This window comes from Leuresthes tenuis, unplaced genomic scaffold, assembly GCF_036924035.1.
Source record: "Leuresthes tenuis unplaced genomic scaffold, fLeuTen1.0.hap1 SCAF_16, whole genome shotgun sequence".
In the NCBI taxonomy this organism is placed as follows: domain Eukaryota; kingdom Metazoa; phylum Chordata; class Actinopteri; order Atheriniformes; family Atherinopsidae; genus Leuresthes; species Leuresthes tenuis.
The window spans coordinates 8860662-8877224 of NW_027325370.1; positions in this window are offsets into that span (position 1 = coordinate 8860662).

Below are 16563 nucleotides of genomic sequence, written 5' to 3' on the forward strand. Positions count from 1 at the left end.
TTTTAAATGTTTCCCTGCTTCAGCAAACCTGAGTCTAAAACCTGAAGAGATCCATTTCACCTGAAGCAGATGTGTTGAAGCAGGGGAACATCTAAAACCTGCAAGACAGCTGCCCTTGAGACCAACTTTGGACATCCCTGGTCTAGTAGCTGGTGCTGCCCGTAACAAACAAAGAGCTAACAGACCACAGAGACCTATAGAAGCTGAGGAAAAGCAGAGTAATAAGTACAAGACCTTGACCACTACCATCTCCCACAAAGAGACCACCTTCAACAGCTAAGATACAAAATGACATAAAACGAGAGTGATTATTAGCATTGCATTTTAATACTGGAGACAGCTCTTGGGCAGTAAAGAATTTAAATTTGATGCAGAACTTGCAACTCTTCCTCTGTTACATATGTGCACAACAATGCAAAACGACCATCTTCAAGTCTCTCATAAGGTCTGTGTATGCTTGTAGTAAAAGTGACTTCAAGTAGAGATAATAAACTAAATTCTTCCAACCCCGACACCTTAAAATTTATGCCCTTCGCATGTAACTTCTATCCTTAATGGTGACTGACAACACAGCATATTTTGTGCCGCACTTTAAGCTAAACCTCCCAATTCCACTTTGGAACATCAATGGAAATCTCCTTTTATATAAAACCAAAATGGAGACATGAGTGTTCAAAGCCGATAAATACATTTCAGTTCAAGGACTGATGTATTTGGCATAAAAGAACAATTAGAAATGAGTAAATCTATGACATATTCTTATCACGCTTTACAGCAACACAGACAGCTGTTCACATCAAAACCTGCTATTCAGTTTCATTACTATATGCAGGAATGATTACATGAGGTGGTGGAAGATATTAAAAGTAATCACTATCAGCTGGGAGACTATTTAGAAACAATGCAACAGGTAAAGCCAGTGTCAAAGTCACTGTTAGCTGTTTCCGTGCCATTTGTTTTTTTCCTGTTGGATGAGTAACAAGCGTATGAGGGTTCATACACTGCTGAGAGAGCTGCAGGTCAATTATCTGACGCAAAGAGAAGGGAAGCAGGAAGTAAGGTGTCAACTCAAAGATACAGTAACATATTGTTTCTTAAACAAAGTTAAACATGTAGGAAAGAACATGATCTTCATGTTAAATTATGAGGTGATGTGGATCTATAGACACATGTCTGGTTTTACACATCAGGACATAATGACTTAGTTCTTCCTGATCTATAAAATAACACTTAATACATGTGTTGTCATTTATTTTACAAAAATTAAACCAAAATACAAAGGCAGCAAGCTCATCTCATATATGTAATTTTAGACTCCTTGTCTCCTTGACAAGGTTCTCCGTCCTCCTGCTTGCGTTTTTAAAGTATCAGTTGTTTTTAGAGTCACTCTGAAAGCAAGGACGCCTCATTGACAAATGCCTCTCACCTCACCTCATGTCTGTCCTCAATTCCTCTGCTTGTATCTCGAGCTTGAGGGACTAAGACACAAAAAGAAGAGCCAACTGGAGGAATCAAGTGTATGCAAATGGGAAATGAGATAAGGGGAGTGTGTGAAAAACACTGTTAACGCTTCCATGGGAATTATGAGGGTAAGTAGCAGCCAGGTGCTGCTAATCAAATGCACTTGATTAATTGATCTTCAGCAAGTGTGAGCACCTCTATAAAAGCAGAAGTTTGGGCAGTTTGTTGGTCTGGAGCATTCAAGTTTTTGTTAACACAATAACAAGCCTGAAAGACATCTGCAGTAATCTTAGAGAAGCAAATGTTGTTGCCCATCAATTTAGGAAGGGTTATAAAGCCATTTCCAAACAATCATTCTCTAGTAGGAACGACCATGTCTTCCATTATTAATCGGAGGTTGTACAACCTTGTACGGACCAGGAGATTTTTACTTATCTTTTTATTCTTATATCCTTATCCATAAAACCTTACAATGTGAGTGTTGTCTTTTTCATACGATGGTAATATGATTAATATAACGATCTCTTACACAGACTATCTCAAAGAAAAAACTGGGCAAAGAATCACGAAAATGAACAAATTTCTTCACACTCAGACCCTCGTGGACTTGGTGTACCTTGTCTTCCAGGATCCCAATTAGATGTATGAGTCCTGGACTCCTACTGACAGCCAGCAACCTTTGATAACAGCAGCGTCATTAGGATCTGTGAAAAGGAGGACCTTTCATGTTGCACTTGTTTCCCACTAGACTTCGAGTTGTACTAAAGGCAGACCAAAGGTCTCTGTACTGACAGTAAAGAACGAGGATTGTACATTTAACATCCTCATTTTAACAAAGCAGAGACAGAGACAGAAAACCTTCTCACCCCAAAGTATGTGAACAGAAGATATTTAAAGAAAACAACTCTTCACTACAGCGGAAACACCAAGTTATCGTTTTTTTTTTCTTATGTTCACATAAAATCTGTCTTCTGCAAAACCGAAGGGTCTCTGGTAAACAGGAAGATTTAAAACACACACAACAGAAGGTGACGTGAGGAGAGCAGGAGTCACAGGATCCGTCAGGGGTAAGACAAACAACCATGCTTCGATCATTTCTTATTATGGAGGTTGGTTAGATTAGACTGTTGTTTTTACAATTGCATGCAGCGTTAGAGACAGTCTAACATTTAAGTTAATTGATGCCCCCCCAAACCAAATAATAAATCAGAAATGTAAAAATGGAGACAGAGAAATGTTGTGTGACACTGTATGAATAAAAGAACAGACATATAACTAATTTATTAAGAAATTGAATGGCATAGTAAATAAATGATACAATACAATATAATTAATAAAAAGTTAGATCAATACAGCTGGAAATTGAAGCAAAAAACATCAATTTATTTCAAACTGGATACACTGATTATAGCTCAAATACAGTTGTGCTTTGTCTTAGTAGCATTCATTTGGTACGTAACTTTATTTATTGAGTTTAGTCATGTAATGTATGTAATGTCACATAAGTCATCTCATGTTGTACCCAGCTTTGTTGTTGTCTGTTGTCATTTTTCCACTCAAAGTAGAGCAGCTGAGCAAATGGGATCATTTAGTCAACACAAGAACTGAGAAGAGTAGCAGGAGCACATGATACTAAATATGCCAAAACCTCTGGCTTAAAGTGAACAAGTTGTTTATACAAACTCTTGTGGAGATTAGCTTTAAAGAGACAGAGAGTGACTGTTTATAATTAAATCATCCCACGCTGCATTTTCAGTCTCATTAAGCTATTTCAGAAAATGCTAACTGAATTTGGACCCTAATCCCTCCTTTGGAAACAGACGAGTGCCTCAGGTTGTGAGTTCCCGTGAAAACTTGGCTTTTAGATTAATCTCCGCCATAAAAACTGAGTCGCAGATGTACTGGACTGTATTACTGAAGCGTAAAAAAATAAAGGAGAACAGTCAACACACTGGATATGCGTGTATCACAATCTTTAAAAATCACGTTTAACTCCCAGTGTCAATACTAGTCACATTACTAAATTAATTTGGGTAGAAATCTGAGAATTTTAGATGAAGGTTTTGCGATGCTCAAAGTATGAAAAAACAAACACATTACTAATCCAAAGCAAAGGCTCGTCCCCTGAACAGATGGAAATCTCACCCTGGCTTCCACAGAGAGATCTGACAGCAGGTGGCCAGATCCTCAGAAATGAGCTGGGATCAGTTCATTTTCCAGCATCGCTTGGCAAAAGTTTCCAAAGTTAATATTGTGATTCTGCCGTCTATCAAGCATCTTAAAGGGAACATGTTAGTTTCCTTTTCCCCATGTCATATACTAAATATATACATTTTGTATACATATATACAATAAGCACACACACAATTCGACATGGGCTGATGACAGCTTCATGTTCCTTGTACTGTTGTTTGGTAGATATTTCCTAACAGTTTTCCACTCCAGCATTTTAGCAGCTTTACAAATCTATTGACAGAGGCCTATACAAACACATAAAAACTTTACAACAAATAATGAGCCAAATATTTACCAAACACCGATTCCCTGCTGTATTATTATGTAGGATTTAGTTTTAATTTTGGAGTTGAGCATTTACTAGTTTGAATAAAATTATGCAACAGTGTAGGTAAGAGCCCAGAGGTGATATCGACCACTTTAGCAATGTCATTTTGGTGGCTACATAACAGCTACTGTAAGATAAACGGATTTTTAGTTTCCCCCTTTCTTACCGTTCATTCATTCTGGTTCACGGATATCACAGAATGAAGATATAAAGTTGTGTCCACTTTGACAGAAACTACAACATTCTTTTCCATATTATCAGTATTATGATGCAACTCACTAGTTTCAGTGACAGAAATATTTAAAGCTTCATTTGAGCTAAAATTTCTCAAGTGGAGCTTCTTCCAAATGCGTGAAATTGCAAAAAAACTTTTATATGCTAAAGTTAAAAGGTATATGGTGAAAATTAGACATCTGTATGTAATGTCTTTGCATTTTTGTAACTGGTCAACAGAGCTGCAGAGTGACTATCCCACTGTATAATAGGGGAAGGTTGGGGTTATTGTGTTTTCCTTTTTGTGGTTCTTCCGATGGTTGATGAGGCTGACCTATTGCATTGATCTCTGAAATTGATTGAAGCTTAAGCTGTAAAAGATCTTTATTGTTTGCTGTTTTTTCATGTCTGCAGTAAATCTTATTGCTGATGCTGCCTCATAGAAGCTTTTGGTCTCATTAGACTGGTTGACGTGAAAGGAAGGACGGGAACTCACCACATGTTAGGAAAAAAACAGACACGCTCCACACTGCCTAGAAAACTTTTCTGGCATACAACTTCCAAATCTTTGTGGGTTTGGATATCTTTGGTCCATGCTGCACTCATATTTCAGTCCAACTGCATCAGAGCTGCTGTGGAAGCAGATCGAGAGTTATCTGATCAAAGCGTCTGAGGCTACATTCACAGTGCTGGCAACAGTGGCCTAAATCCGATTTTTTTGCCCATTTGTGACCCATATCTTATTTTTGTAAGACAGTCTAAACAGGACAAATCTGATTTATCTTTCAAATCAGACCTAGGCCTCTTTCATATGTGGTCCTAAATCAGACACATATCTGATATTTTTCAGAACGACCTCAGTCCGAATGGTCATTTTATATCATTGAAGTGAGACAGATGTCACAATTCTGTGCCAGAGGAGGTGGGATGCCACAAGAACATATGTGAACAATGGAGAAAACAAGTATGACAGATACCCTTGATGGAGCTATTCAGTGAAAAGAAAATGAGGTTTTGGACTTAATTAAAATCCTCATTATTTTGTCAGCTCTGATTACACAAAAACTTCAGAATTGATACACACACGCTGACATGTGTAGCATTCATATTTACTACTGTAAACACAGCGCGCTGCACGTGACATCACATCTTCTTCTGCACATGCGGGTCACTTCAAGGCCATATAGTGTTCACACTGGGGTCTGAAATTACAATGTGAACAACCAAAAAGATATCGGACTGCTGCTGCAAAAAAAAACTGAGTTGAGCATTCAGACCTGCAGTGTGAGCATTGCCTTAGACCGTTTAGTGCAATTCACAGTTCTTATGATGCCGTTTATACGTTCAAATGAAACGCACAAAAAGATCAATGGCACCAGACGAATTTCGAATTCTACTAAGGCTGTCAAGTGTGAACATACCCTTGGATATGCTCATGGTGTCTCGTGGGGTTTGAGGCACCTGTCATGACCATATTCAATGGCAACAGCAAACAAAGTAGACAATATTCTGATGTGTTTAATCAACAATAAGTTCCTCATAATTTGACTGGAATGGAAAGGAAAAGGTAAAAAGAAAAAAAAAGAAAAAAGGTTGTTCCAGTGATGGTTGGTTGGTTTTCCAGTTCCCCCACTTAACTCCAGACTGCAATATCAAGTGTTGGCAACTATTTCCATATTTTAATGTAGCTCAGGTATCTTAAAACACTTCCTAAATGTGACTAAATGTCATCATAAGCTACTTAGCATATTAATATCGTCACATGGAACAGTATTTGCACTCTGCATTGTTCCGGTACTTTACATTGGTTTGCTTCTATTTCATAGTTTAATTTTTGTCAGATACACCTTTTTTCCAGCACATAATAATTACTTAAAAGGTTATTATGGCATTATTACTACAAGAACCTTTATATAAAACTTTGCAAGAATTCCATTTTTTACATACTTTGGTGTAAAGCAAATATCTGAATCCTCCACAGTTTCTGCAATGTGTTCAGTGTGATATTTCCAAGAGATGAGATGGTCAACATGATCAGCTCGGAACATAATATTGCACCTACAAAATGTCAGCAAGTTGCCTTCCTGAATATGTTTGCCTTTACTTCCTGAATCCCAGAGGTCTCCTAAAACCTAGCGTGAGGTTATATAATCCACCCACAGGCAATCAAAGTAGTTTTGCTGACTGGCTGCAAATAGGAAATAGATAAGAATATCAATATTTAAAAACATCCCTTTGAATACTGAGAAGCTGAATGTAGCACTATAACTCCTTGATGACCAATGTCTGAGCCTTAATGGTTCTGTTTCTACCTGGTAGTGGGTGGGGGAGGTGTCGTCACTAATGCATTTGGCATTTATTGTGCACTGACCACGTCAAAGGGGGTAATTGGAGCCATTCAGACTTTCTGCTGGAGTGCAGCTCTGAAACAGAGCCACTGCAGAGACAGCTGAAGAGCAGTGGGCGCTGATTAGACCACTGCTGAGGAAGAGTGCATGTTCACGTTCTCTGACTCCTCAATGATTTCAGATGGAAGTAAAGACTTCAGTGTCGTAAGAAATTACATACCGTGAGAGTGAAAGTTTGTAATGCACTGCAGTGCACTGAAAGAAATAGTTTAATGTTTTAAAAAAGCAAACAGGAAAAGTGATTTTGACGGAAGTGATTAATTTTCAGATGCTTCAGTTGTTCACTTCTGCTATCCATTTTCAAATGATCTCTGCAGAATGCGACTGAGTGGGGATGCATCTAAATGGACCCGGTATTTCAGAGACTTCACGGAGCATTGTACGGAAGCAAGTGCACATACTGTACTAATGGCTGTTTTATTTCCTGCCTGTCTTGAGACATAATGGCCAAGCTTTTAGAGGACATTCCTTTCTGAAAGGAATCTAATCAACAGTAACATGAATTAAATGGTAGTAAAAAGCTTTAAGCTGTCCAGCAGCCACTCAGCTCAGAGTTTCATTAACTTTTTTTCTGTTTAGCTGATTTCAGATTCAAGACAAAGCACCCAAAATAATCACTCACCAGCAACTTGTGAGTTTGATGATGATGTTTTCATTTGATTAAGAAGTGTGAGTGTTTCTGGGAAATGCGCATCGTCACTGTGAAAGTTTGCATGTTCAGTCCTGCTGGGAAATATCTGAGGGGGGGACTTCTTACAAAGGGTTTAAAATCAGACTTTTGTAATCAGGTAGCAGAAATTCATGTTTATCATTTAGACGATTCACTCGCAGGAACACAACCAGAATGCTCACAATTCAGGAGAGTCGAGGGGAGAAAGTTGGAGTTCATGTGTTCCTGATTATATATTGTTAATCTTCTCTCGTGACAAATACCAATGCATGTTGTTCTTAATTCATATATTGATTGTTCTGTCACAAATAAAAAAAGATAAGAAGCGTAAGGTTACTAACGATCTGTGATATTTTTACTGTGAATGTGAAGATGAGAACTCATCTGTGCCACAAATAAGAAGCTAGCAACAGGATCTAGTTGCTTAGTTGCCAAAAGATGTGATGTCATACAAATGTCATACATTACAAATCCAGACATGATTTTCTCCTATTTTTTCCCATATTTATGTACCAACAAGCTTATAATGAAGCAGTTCTGCAGCCTGACCTTCTAACTAGCTCAAAAGCGGTACACTAACTGATCATTAAGATGTTGATGCCAATTATTCCCAACCACAGGTATTCATAGTCGGTCCTTAAAATATAAAGTTCACATGAAAAAATTGACTGTTTGAAAATGTGTGGGGTTTTTTTTTCAGGATCTCTGCTTAAATGGAAACTGTGTCCCTTTCGCACACACCATATAAACACAAATAGACATCCTCCTCAAGCTGCCAATGCTCCAAACAGTACCCCATCAGAGTCAAGCTGTTGTTACATTATCAAATGGTGAAAATGGCTGGATATTTTTTTCATTCTCATAGAGAAACTATATTGTTGCAGTACAAATCATTGAAAAAAAGAAATATTTAATCTAATTTAGATTTTAATTAAAGCATAAAAATCAGTTGATAAACTCTTGGTTTGTTGGAAGTGTAGCAGAGAGACAGACATGGTTGAACTCTGAAGAGATTTGTACGAATGTGTTAAGGTACTGCTTGTCACTGGGCAACATCAGAGCTGATGACATCACATACCACATTGACAGGTGAACGCAGGTGAACTTTCTTGGACAGGACAACATGGATAGAAATGATCAGTGATGTACAGAATTACACCATCTTTCATTAACACGGGCTGCCATTCTTTTCTCCATACTCTTACCAGTCTGTCTATAGCCTGAAAGCTCTTTAGAAGACACCAGAAAATGTTCCAGAAACTGTAGCTATTTCTCAATGTAGCACACAGCACGGCCTTCCTAATATTATTGCTGTTACCTCATCAGCACTCCAAGCTTGTCCATTTTTCCTCAATTGATCTCATAACTGCCATGACAATTAAGGGAAGAAATGGTTTAAACTTCCTTGTCCTTGCCCTCTGTTTTATTCTTGCCCTGCAACCTTCACATCTCCTTGATCGAGACATATATTGGACTTTCGAAAGCTCAGTCAGCTGCTCTCACATATGAACAACTTTTGGATTGGCATTATTGCTCATCAAAATGGATGCCAGAATTGTTAACACAATCCGTTTAAGCAGAAAAGCATCCACACTAGTGCAGAGATAAGTTTTAAAAAGCATTATTTTAATAGAAAAAAAGCTTACTCTAGAATGTTTACAATTTACAAAAATAAGACACAGTATGATTGGAGCTAGAACAATAGACTGACACTAGAGTGGCGCCACTCCAAGAGCCACCTTGTTTGCTGTGCCATCATGCCCACACATGTTGATTCAGAGGCATATCAGCGGCGCATCTACTTTGACCCACGATGTCACCTTTGACCCTAAACAGAGGAAACTGATGCACAATGAAGGGGCAGCATTTTAAATAGACCGTGCAGAAAGGGCTACTGAACATTTTGCAGCAGCAATGAAATGTCACGGATCAAACTGTTCCTGTATTGTTTCAGTCACAATAGGTTAGCGAATGACTAAAAAGCTCCCGTGTCATTGTGTGTCATACGCTTCCCTTGAAGCTGAAGTAAACTTCATCTGAACTATTACCTGTCATCGGTCATTATTTTCATCTTTGCTGACTGTAAGCTGAACCTTAACGAGACTTGAAAGCCTGCCAGCCAGGATTCAAGTGGCAGTTTGAATAAAATTCAATATAGATTCTTATTACAGAGGTGTTGAGTGTTCTGATTGTCATCATGTGAGGATTGCAGAGGCAGAGATGTAGCGGTGGTGCCAGAAGCAGGTATGATGTACAGTGAATCAAATTAAAAACTGATGGAGCTTTAGATTCACAGGAGAAAGTCAAAGTTATATCTCTCCTGGACATTGTCTTCATTATTTTACACACAAGCAACCACACGGAGAGAGAGAGAGAGAGAGAGAGAGAGAGAGAGAGAGAGAGAGAGAGAGAGAGAGAGAGAGAAGGGCACAGGATAACAGGGAGTGCTGTCCATTAGTGGCCAAGAAGAGACTGGCCTTTTGCTTCACACATAATGTTTATGTGGTGGGGGGAACTCCCTTTAGGGTAGTTGACTGAGAAATAATTCTCCTGCTCTTCACACAACATTACTTCCTCACTCCTCCTCAAAGGGTTGATTTTGTTTCACTTATTGTTTGGGACTTTGTTCTTATATTTTGTGTTTTTTTATTTTTTTTATTATCATTTGTTTTTACTTTCGAGCCGAAATGATCATGAAGCACGTGTTGATATTTGGTGTAAGCGTGGCATTGTAGTGATGTACAAGCTCTTTCTTTGTTTCAATGGCTAATTTTTGTTTATTTCACGTTTGCTTTTTCCATGGAACTCAATTCAGTTGAATTCTTTTTATATTGCACCAAATCACAACAAATGTTATCTCAAAACACTTCAAAGATACAATTCAATTCATTCCAATTCACTGTAATCCAATCATAATCCAATCAGTTCCAATGAATCAGATTCCAAATCAGTCCAATTCATACAGAGCCAATTAAATAAAAAATAACAATGCCTTTCTAAGGAAACCAACAAATTGCACCGAAACTTCTCCTCGATCCAATCTTCCGTCCTAAGCATGCACGAGGTGACGTGTTGGTGATGTGGTTGGATATGGAATAGCATTTATTAATAAGCGTTCAGGCACAGTTGTTCATATTCATCACATGATCAGTTCCTAATTCTAAGTCTCAGTTTTTAAAGCAGAGATGACACTCACAGAGCAGACAGCGATGTTTGAATCCAAACACTGACCATTGCAGTCAGTAAACCAATGACTTTCAGGGCAAGTTAAACTCTGCTCTCACTAAAACCTTCAAATGATCACAGTTCAGCCAGATTATTAAAACTTGTTTATTTAGTTATGGTAAAACTAAACGTGCGCGCATTAGAGCTGATAGTTATTATCGATGTATACACAGAATATTTGTTATCTCATGTTAAATCAAAGTTCAGCTGTTAAGTTATGGTGGATTGGTTTGGTAATGATTTTTACCTTCAGGCTGAATAATCGTAATATGATAATTTCTCTTCTCATGTTTCTGACGCTATCACACTTAGTCTTATTCACTGTTTTGTATTTCCAGCACCAGTTAGATTCATGATTGTGGGACTTTCAATGCTGATAGAAATAACCAGTAAATAATTATCAGCTTTACGCTAATAACTTGAAATTTCTTTCTTTTTTTTCTTTTTTTTTGTAAATCCCAAGAGAGATTGTGAACAAGATTGACAACAAGACACTTTAATAGAATTCCACTATCTTATTGGACAAAATACAATCAGTGAGGATGGAAAGGAGTTATAGAATAATTGATTACCTCTCTTGTCCTTTAGCATGTACCGTTCGACTTGGAGGATTACACACACTCATCATGGACATAAATTTCTAGGCCGTGTTGGACTTTTGATGGTTTCTTTGAACTGTTCTTTTTCTCTGTGACAGACTAATTGTGCTACATACATCTTTGTTATGAAAAAGTGCACGGAAATTATACATGCACTCAGTTATTGGTTCAAAGGTGTTAAAAGTTCTAAAATGCTTTGTATCTTGGCAATGCCTCTAACTTCCTGTTATTGACCAGGATTGTTTGCAGCTGGTAGCTGACATGCAAAAATTATAATAGGAAAAGTGCAAGGCACTAAGAGCAGATCTGAGAAAGTGTAGATTTACACAAGCCAGTATCTCTCATGGATGATTGTAAGAGTGTAGCTACTTCACCCTTTGGTCTGGAAGTCAGACTCACAGATGAAGGCACAGATCTGCCATGAATGGAAAGCTGCTGGAACAGCGGAGCCACTGTCTATAGTCAAACAAATTCTACATCACCATGTACTGTGAGACTGAACTTTAAGAATAAAGCATCTGCAGAATTTACAAAGAAAAGGAATAAACTTGTAGAGAGTGTTGATGGTTAAATGAGTCAGTGATGAAGCTGTTTGTCCACGCTGACCTGAACATTTAAAAAAAGGTGGGGAATCACGGTGTTGGTAGCATCATGCTTTTGCTGCAAGTGGAACTGGCAGATTGCATAAAGTGGATGAAATAATTCAAGAGTAGGACTAACTCTGATTTCATCATAATCTCAGCTAGACAGTTCAAGGTGTATACAGTTTGCTGATTTTATAACAACATTGTACACATCGAGGCTGGCAGTGGAATAGATAAAGCAGGCAAACATCAAGTTTTTGTAAAGGATTGCATAAAAAGGAAGACACAAAAAGGATTGCATGTCCTCAGAAGATGCCATTAAATTGCGTGTGTGTTTTCTGTGTTATTATTGCTGAGTTCATTTTAGTTTCTCGGCTCAAAAATTGTTTCTAAAACTCAGCTAAAACCACAGGTTTTTTTTGTTTGTTTGTATGTTAATTTTTTGTGATGTGTGGAGTTTGTTGCTGTAACATTGGAAATAATTTCTCAACTATCTTGAAAATGTGTCAAAGGGTAAACTGTAAAATCCCACAATGGAATGAAGTGTCTGTCAAGCAGCTATGAGTTATCACTGTCACACATAAGGAGCTCAAAAAGGCAGTGTGAAAACTGTCAGAGAAAATCTCTCCAAGATCCTCACAGCTGAGTGTGAGAATATGTGATTGGATGAAAAACACACCAATCTGGCCTCTCGTTGGAATCATTTATGTTTTACATTTTATACTGACAGTAAGTAGAGAGACTAATGTGTGACCTGATGTGTGGAGTATGCAAGAATCATCATCCCTAAAGAAGAGTTGTGAGCTCAGTGCAGAAGTAACAGAATCCTCTGCTTCATGTAATGATAGCACCAAAGAGCTCCTGTGGATCCACAGCCACTCAAACTGTGATGGCTACCAGCATTTCTCTTTAAATGTTCCTTGAAGTTTGAAACTGGAGAGAGACGGGGGAGAAAAGGTGAGTCTCCATGCTCAGATGCTCCATCTGCATAGCAACTGCACTCCTTTTCTATTTCCTCCCTCCTCTAATCTTTCCACACAGGAGCTGGACTCTAGACTGTGAATACTGAGACAGAGTATGAACTATATGGGATACTGACATGTTTCATGTAGCATAATTGAAAGCATTTGATTCTGTTGAATGCTACTTTAAAAGATTATTTGGTTTAATTTTGGTGGGGGTTTTTTTCTAAAAAGAATGAATTGCATGAATCCATAAATTGATCCAGCTCTTACTTTTCATATGCAGTATCACCTTTTAATGCTGTAGAAGTTTTAGACCACAACATTTAATTATGCTAATTGTGTTAAATATGCCTAATGTCTACTACATCCTAATGTAGCCATGGATTTATGAAAATGTGTTATTCCAGTAGACACGATGAGTCAAGATACATGGTTCATTTTCTACTAGGCTTCACCAATGAATCAAACGGTGAAATGGCTCTGGCTGAGCCCTTCTCCATGGAAACTGTATTCACCATTGTCATGACAACCTTCAACAGTGGGGGGGAAATAAAACGAGGAATGAGGGGAAACAATAAAAGGGAGTAATCAGGGATGACAGGACAAGCCATGACAGATTCCCTCTCTCAGCCTCCAGCTCTAACTCTTTATCCTCTGCCTGAGCTCATCTTGTTTTTATGAATCACATCCCCATGGACCTTTCTGTCATCATTCCTCTGGGCTCCGCTCAGCAGGTGACACTGCTTCACTGATGGAGGCATTCAGGTGTGGAAGACTATCAGCTACTACCACGATGCCTGCTCTGTGGTTATAGAGTAATCAAACAATGGCGTTGAGCTAAATCAGAAGATTCAACTGGACAATTATCATCTCTGAGCACAGTGACTTGCAGTGTAGTTTTAAAGTCCCCTACGGATTATTATGATCATTTGTGTTGCATGTGAATAGGCAGTAATTGACATATTTCATTCATCAGTCAGCAAAGTGAAAAACTTAACTGCAGCATTATTCCTGCAATGTGCTAAAGGTTGGTCTGTCATTGAAACTGTAGAAAAGTCAACCTGAATGATTCCTACTTGAGTAGTTATTTCAGTTGCTGTATTATCTAAGGGGATATAAAAGCTTGAAAATTGATTTTAAGAACTGCACACACAAGAAAATAATTCATGCATCTGGAATGATTTCCTTAGCATTCATAAAAGGTTACAAACAACAATGCATTAGTGCTTTAATGTTTTACTTTGACTAAATAAGCCTTTATACCACATTTCACACCTGAGTCAAAGAAGTCAGTTAAGATTAAAGCAACCCAAAATGTACATTTTTATAAAATGACTTCCTTATATATATATATAGGCAAGACAAGGCAAGGCAAGTTGATTTGTATAGCACAATTCAACAACAAGGTGATTCAAAGTGCATATATATATATATATATATATATATATATATATATATATATATATATATATATATATATATATAAGAAAACAGGAAGCTGCATTCACTAAAACCCAGGTTATGACCGAGAGTCCTCACTCAGAGCTCTTGAAGAACATAAGAAAGTGTATTAAATGTGTGGAGCTCTGTTATCTTTAAACTGCATGCCCCACTTACTTCCTTTCATTAAATAGGAAAATAACTGGAATCTGTTGTATGACCACGGGCCAAGTAGAGACCGTGTGATAGTTTGAACTCATTTTATCAGCTTTAATAACGTACAGATTCTCATCTGGGCTCATGTTTCCCTGTTGAGTCTTTTCGGCTGATAGATGCCTCATTACTTTGTAAAAACTTTACAGTCCATAAGTCAGTATAAACAAAGAATAATCTCCAGTGCTGGATGGAATTCTTCCTGAACAGTATTTTAGATTTTGGCTGTTACATTTCTTGATAAGCTGAAGTCCTACTGAACATTCTTTCCTAATTTCATCACTGCTCTTATACAATGTCTGGGCTGCCTTTAGTTTTGATTACGATCACCTTTTAAGGTGTTGCACCAAGCTTATACAACGTCACAACATTAATTTCCATCCAGAGTTTCATCAAATTTTCACCAAGATCTTACATTTATAATGGAGGAGTCTGACAAATGTGAAATCTTCTGCACATACCTATGACTCTCAACAGGGTTAAGGTCTGGACTTTGGCATGGCCAATCCATGTGTGAAAATGATTTCTGATTCTTCCTGAACCATTTAGCAATTTGAGCACAAAGATTCCTTGCAATGTCACCCTGAAAAATGTCTGTGGCAAGAAATAAAATCTAATGATGGAGAAACCTGCTCATTCAATATATTCTGTCAGACAGCAGTACAAATTGTTTTGGGTCCAGAAAGTTGTTGAAATAAACTTGACCTACTAAAGCACCACCAGATTGTTTGCTTTGTGTATTTCTGCTTCATGAAAAAGATCGACTACTATATGAATCACAAAAAGCAAGCTGTTCCTGATTATTGAATTACAACATGAAGCACTTTGACTGTTTTTACCTTCTCACATACTAAAACTAACTTTATGCAAATTCTTTTTTCACAGTGATCAAACAGGTTTTTATCTATATCCTCATGATATAGGCCTTTTAAGTCTCTGGCTTGCCTTTCTAATGATTTTTGATAGACCTGTTGTTATTTCTTCATCGGTTGAGAAGTTCAAAGGTCTGGAGTTGAAATCTGAGGATTTGAGCATACACGAAGAAGGTCCATCTATTTTTCAGTTTCTATCCATCTCACCCCCTAAGATTTCTCAAGAAATTATTTTCATTTATTTCCTCTCAGATGGATTATTGCTTCCCTTTTCCCTGTCTTTGCATTGATTCTTTTGGATTATATAAGGCATCCAATAGACCTGTCGAGAGCTAAAAAAAAAAGGTTTGTCAGCTTTTTATGTGTATTTCATGTTTATTTTTCACTCATTAGCCAGGATGACTTACGATTCAAAGTTACAGATTATTAATATGAACAAATTGTAACCAAAATACAGCAAGGTGCAACAGCAAATGCAACAAAATTATTGTTACATAATTATTATTATTATAACCATTACTGATTATTGCATAAAGAGCGGCAGGAAGCAGAAAAACACTGCTGCAAAATGAGCTGTACTTATACAGCATCAAAATGATTGAACCACACTAAGCAGCTCTTATTGAGTAAGCAGCACCCATGAAATATTTTCACATTATCCCTCATTTGCATCACAATAATAAGAACTCAAATGTATTGATAATGAAGATGTTGAAATACAGGTTTGAGGAAAAGATTTAAACGAAATAAATACAAAATTATCCTTACTTATTGATAATTATGCATTTTACTTAAGGAAACGTGTATCATACAAATAAATCATCAGTGTATTAAAACTGATACAGGTGTGTCAACATTTCTAGTCTCATGAAACTTTCATATTTATGGGGATGAGGTGTGCATTTCTCTTTGAGTTGCTGTTCTTCCTCACATGAACACTGAACTGCTGCCAAATAAAACATTTGAGACAGAATATCTGCGTCACCCTTCTCGTCTCTGACTGAAGACGGCGTGTGTTTGAGCACATGGTGTTTTTTTCATTCATATGGCTTTGACGGTTCAGACTCCCCCTGACATCTTGGTACCCCCTCTCTTCTCAGTGCCACAGCGTGCTGCACAATGCATCCCTAAGCATCAAAATGTCTGTCATGGGGATCAGCATAAATGATAATCTTGCTGTACTGACGTTAAAGCTTCTGTGTCTTTGAGAATATGTGCGTGCGAGAGGCTGAGAGTGGCTTTTCTTTGCATGTGACAAATTGAGGGAGAGGAAGATGGAGGCAGCCGAGCATTAATTAGTGTTGCCTGTCATCCCAAATCTCCATGGAGATGTGTTCTGTATACCATCTA